Source organism: Arachis ipaensis, chromosome B3 (genome assembly GCF_059453495.1).
Source record: "Arachis ipaensis isolate K30076 ecotype BB chromosome B3, ASM5945349v1, whole genome shotgun sequence".
Taxonomy (NCBI): Eukaryota; Viridiplantae; Streptophyta; class Magnoliopsida; order Fabales; family Fabaceae; genus Arachis; species Arachis ipaensis.
Window position 1 is genome coordinate 102,845,139 of NC_142438.1, and position 5,932 is coordinate 102,851,070.

The 5,932-nt window shown below is 38.9% G+C and overlaps 1 non-coding gene across 1 annotated transcript; it reads left to right on the forward strand.

Annotated features, from left to right (window-relative positions):
- The first annotated feature begins 297 nt into the window (after positions 1–297).
- Positions 298–405, forward strand: LOC148571849 (small nucleolar RNA R71). Its single transcript, XR_015908825.1, has one exon. It is a non-coding gene; the product is annotated as a small nucleolar RNA R71 (small nucleolar RNA).
- Positions 406–5,932: the final 5,527 nt, after the last annotated feature.

Below are 5,932 nucleotides of genomic sequence, written 5' to 3' on the forward strand. Positions count from 1 at the left end.
GGTGGTGATTGCTGCCACTTGGTTCCTCTCCATCTTCTTGGTGAGATCAGCCAGCTGCTTGGTAATAAGCTTGTTTTGGGCCAGCAGTGCATCCACATTGTTTAGCTCCATTACTCCTCTAGTGTTGCCTCTTTCAGAAGCATAGAAGTAGTCATTCTCCGCTACAGTCTCAATGACATCTATGGCTTCTTCAATGGTCTTTTTCTTGTTCAGAGATCCCCCGGATGAATGGTCTACTGCCTTCTTTGATTCATAAGAGAGGCCTTCATAGAAAATGTGTAGTTGCACCCATTCATTGAGCATATCTGGTGGACACCTTCTTGTCAGGTCCTTAAACCTCTCCCATGCTTCATATAGAGTCTCACCATCTTGCTGCCTGAATGTTTGCACCTCAGCTCTCAGCCTGTTGATCCGTTGAGGAGGATAGAATCTTGCCAAGAATTTGTTCACCACATCTTCCCAGGTTGCTAAAATCTCCTTTGGGAAGGATTCCAGCCATTTAGATGCCTTGTCCTTAAGTGAGAAAGGGAACAGAAGTAGTCTATAGGTTTCAGGATGAACACCATTAGACTTCACAGTATCACATATCCTCAGGAAGGTGGTTAGATGTTGATTGGGGTCTTCTTGGATACCTCCTCCGAATGAACAATTGTTATGAACAAGGGTGATGAGTTGTGGCTTTAGTTCAAAGTTGTTGGCATGTATGGTTGGCCTTTGTATGCTGCTTCCACAATTTCCTGGGTTTGGGTTGATGTAAGAACCCAGAACTCTTCTCTCTTGTCCAGCCTGATGCGCTGGACCTTCTCTGCCATGGTTGTGAGTCTCTTATTCATGATGGTTCTCCATGTTTTCATCCATGTCTGGTTCAAAGTACTCCTCCTCTTCCTCAGCACCAACTACTCTCTTTCCTCTTGCTTCCCTCCTTAATCTAAGGAAGGTCCTCTCAGGTTCAAAATCAAAGGAAGTTGAAGCCCCGCTTTGTCTCCCTGTCTTACAACCAACAAAGCACAAGCAAGGAAATAGATGCAGAAAGTACTCTTGTTAAAATTGATGTTAGTGTGAGTGATGCAATATATCAAACAGTTAGTGGGTTAGTGAACTGAATGGTAAATAACTAAGAAAAAGGAGTAGGGGGGAAGGGAGGAAAATAACTAAAACTGAAAGTAATTAACTCAAACAGAAATTTAAATCAAACAAAAGAAAAATGCTCAATCTAGTTATCCTCCTGGTGCACGAAATTGGAAATCACAATTCTTCACAAATTCGCACAACTAACCAGCAAGTGCACTGGGTCGTCCAAGTAATACCTTACGTGAGTAAGGGTCGATCCCACGGAGATTATTGGCTTGAAGCAATCTATGGTTCTCTTGTAACTCTTAGTCAGGAAGACAATAAAACAATTCACGTATCAAATTTGATTGCAAGGAATAAAGGGGCAGAACACAAATTATACTTGTATGCAATAATGGAGAATATGTTGGAGTTTTGGAGATGCTTTGTCTTCTGAAATTCTGCTTTCCTCTATTTCTGATTCACACACGCACGTCTTCCTATGGCAAGCTGTGTGTTGGTGGATCACCGTTGTCAATGGCTACCATCCATCCTTCCAGTGAAAAGGGTCCAGGTGCGCTGTCACCGCACGGCTAATCATCTGCAGGTTCTCAATCATACTGGAATAGGATTTACTATCCTTTTGCGTTTCTCACTACGCCCAGCACTCACGAGTTTGAAGCTCGTCACAGTCATTCAATCCCTGAATCCTACTCGGAATACCACAGACAAGGTTTAGACTTTCCGGATTCTCTTGAATGCTGCCATCAATCTAGCTTATACCATGAAGATTTCGATTAAGAGATCTAAGAGATGTTCATTCATTCTACGGTGGAACGTAAGTGGTTGTCAGGCACGCGTTCGTGGAGGAATGATGATGATTGTCATGTTCATCACATTCATATTGAAGTGTCAATGGATATCTTAGATAGGAACACGCATGTTTGAATGGAAAACAGAAATACTTGCATTAATTCATCGAGACACAGCAGAGCTCCTCACCCCAACAATGGAGTTTAGAGACTCATGCCATCAAAAGGTACCAAGTTTAGATCTAAAATGTCATGAGATACAAAATAAATCTCTAAAAGTTGTTTAAATACTAAACTAGTAACCTAGGTTTACAGAAAATGAGTAAACTATGATAGATGGTGCAGAAATCCACTTCTGGGGCCCACTTGGTGTGTGCTGGGGCTGAGACTTAAGCTTCTCACGTGCATGGGCTGTTTTGGGCGTTCAACGCCAGGTTGTAACCTGTTTCTGGCGTTGAACTCCAACTTGTAACTTGTTTCTGGCGCTGGACGCCAGACTACAACATAGAACTGGCGTTGAACGCCAGTTTACGTCCTCTATCCTTGAACAAAGTATGGACTATTATATATTTCTGGAAAACCCTGGATGTCTACTTTCCAACGCAATTGGAAGCGCGCCATTTGAACTCCTGTAGCTCTAGAAATTTTATTCCTAGTGCAGAGACGTCAGAATCCAACAGCATCAGCAGTCCTTTTTCAGCCTGAATCAGATTTTTGCTCAGCTCCCTCAATTTCAGCCAGAAAATAACTGAAATTACAGAAAAACACACAAACTCATAGTAAAGTCCAGAAATATGAATTTTGCCTAGAAACTAATGAAAATAAACTAAAAACTAACTAAAACATACTAAAAACTATATGAAATTAACCCCAAAAAGCGTATAAAATATCCGCTCATCACCTCCAATTTAGTCATTGTTGATACAAAATCAATCCCCGGCAACGGCGCCATAAACTTGATAGCACGGAAACTTGTCTCTCAACAATTTTCCTTCGGTAAGTATACCGAATTGTCGTCAAGTAAAAACTCACAATAGAGTGAGGTCGAATCCCACAGGGATTGATTGGTAAAGCAACTTTAATTAGAGGAATGTTCTAGTTGAGTGAAGCAGAATTTGGTTTGAGAGTTGCAGGAAATTAAATGGCGGAAAAGTAAATAGCAGAAAATATAAATGCTGGAAGTAAAGAGCTGAAAGTAAATGACGAAAAGTAAATTACAGAATTGTAAATGGGAATGGGGAAGATGCTCATGAAAGTAAATTGCAGAAATTAAAGAGAATAGGTAAGATCAGAAATGGGGATTCATTGGGCTTAGGAGATGTTGCATTCTCCGGATCAAGTTCATTTTCATCTCTTCCTCAATCAATGCATTCATTGATCTCCTTGGCAATCTTAAGTGATCGAATTCCAATTCCTTGGTAATTCAATCTCTCAAATCTTGATCAATAGCCAATTCCTTGGTCAATTGCTCATGAGAAGAGATGAAGTATGGTCACTGATTATACCACATGCATTCCCAAATCAAGTGTTGGTAGGATTATAGTCACCATACCCAACCAAACCCAATTTGGTCCAACATGAGAAAGCATTTCTAGTATGATCTCTTCATTCCTCTTCCAAGGTTCAGAAGAGATCCAAGTATGAATAGCTTCTTTTCCAAGATAACTACCCAATTGGATGAAGATTGAAAGCTTTCTAGTAAAATCAAGAGAAAAGATAGAAGAAGAGTAATGAAAATTAGTATTGATCTATCAAATTACAACAGAGCTCCCTAACCCAATGAAAGGGGTTTAGTTGTTCATAGCTCTGGAAATGGAAAACAAAGATGGAGAATACATCATAAAAACTAGAACTAGAAGTGCAGAGAAAGTAAATTATACAAAGAGTATTTCTCAATTTCCTATCCCCCAAAAGCTATTTCCTGATTCAAAACTACCCCTATATATACTACTCTTCTGATCTTCTAGTTGATTCTTCAAGTCTTGGATATGGGCCATTGGATCTTGAGTTTGAAGCAGTTATCTTCTGCAGTGGGCTTAGCTTTACTTATAGAGAGAAAGTGTATAGTAGGAAGGGTCTTTAGCCCAGGACGTTAGTGACGCTAATGTTAAGTGAGAGTGTGGGTTCGAGAACGTTAGTGACAATCACCTTTTTCACTAACGTTCCTCACCCAGGGATGATCCACGTTAACTTCAACGTTAGTGGCACCAACGTGACCACTAACGTTGCCTCTTGGTCCTTCGCACACGTTATTGGGACTCTGACGTTAGGATTTTTGCCAGTAAAGAATGTTATAAAAATAGTTGCGTTCTAGATATAGTCTCTAAACCGACAAAAATCCCTTCGTACGAACGTTTTGATTGTCACAAGTAACAAACCCCTAAATAAATTGATAACCGAAGTATTCAAACCTCGGGTCGTCTTCTCAAGGAATTGGAGGGAGGTATGTTCTTATTATTGGTTATGAAGATTGTAAATTTGGGGGTTTTGGAAGTAAGGAAGCAGTATGTTGCACAAAAAGAATAAAATAAAATAGTAATAATAGAATAAACTCTTGGCAAGGTATGAAGACTGGAGGCCCTATCCAAGTTATCCTTATCAATGGTAATGAGAATTGGATTTTTCTCCCACTTTATTAACCTCTAACTATGAAGGTAAGTTAAGTGGATGAATTAATCCTTGAAGAATTCCAATTCTCAATCAACAATGAGTTTGATAACTCAAGAGTCACCAATTATTTAACCAAAGCCAAAAGGGGAGAAATTCTACTTGAATGAAAATAATTTAGATAAATCGAGAACTTTAATAAATTAAAGAAAGCAATCATAAGTCTGGAATACCTTAATTAACTCTAATAAAGACATCAAATGTAACATGGAAGAGTTCATAAATTAAATTGAAAAAATAAATAAAAATAAAGAACCTGGGATTGAGAGTCACTCCTAAAACTAAGAGAAATCCTAAATCCTAATCCTAAGAGAGAGGAGAGAACCTCTCTCTAAAAACTACATCTACTCCTAAAATTGTAAAAATGAGAGCCTTTTTTTATGAATGGATGCAATCCTCCACTTTATAGCCTCTAATCGGTGTTTTCTGGGCCGCGAACTAGGTCGAAAACAGCCCGAAAATCGCTGGAGAAGAATTCAAACACGCTGATTTCTGTCACTACGACAAGGCCGCATGGATCATACGGTCGTGTCACCTAGCGTCAAAGGAACTATAGCATATTATATATCAAATCGAAGCCCCGGATGTTAGCTTTCCAATGCAACTGGAACCGCATCATTTGGATCTCTGTAGCTAAAGTTATAGCCGTTTGAGTGCAAAGAGGTCAGGCTGGACAGCTTAGCAATTTCTCCAACTTCTTGTATTCCTTCCGCTTTTGCATGCTTCCTTTCCATCCTCCAAGTCATTCCTGCCCTATAATATCTGAAAACACTTAACACACATATCAAGGCATCTAATGGTGATAAGAGATGATTAATAATAAGCAAATATAAGATCAAAGAAGCATGTTTTCAATCAAAGCACATAATTAGGAAGGCAAATGTAAAACCATGCAAATAGTATGAATAAGTGGGTAAAAAGTTAATAAAAACCACTCAATTGAGTACAAGATAAACCATAAAATAGTGATTTATCAACCTCCCCACACTTAAACACTAGCATGTCCTCATGCTAAGCTCAAGAGAAGCTATAAAGATGAAGAGGAATGGTATGAAATGCAACCTATGAATGCAACTACATGCTAAATGCTTTTACTTACTTGGTTAAGAGTAAATAAGTTCTCCAAGACAAATACAAACCAATTTCCATTAATTCAAATCATACAATAAAAAACAAGTGAACTTGTAAGAAGACAGCTCATGAAAGCAGGGAACATAGAATTTAAGCGTTGAACCCTCACTGGAAGTGTATATCACTCTAATCTCTCAAGTGTATAGGGTTATTCACTCTACTCTTCTCTAGTCATGCTTTCTAAACCTTGTTCTTCATCTAACCAATCAACAAAAATTTAATGTACCAATGTAAACATCATGAGGTCTTTTCAAGGTTGTAATGGGGCTAAG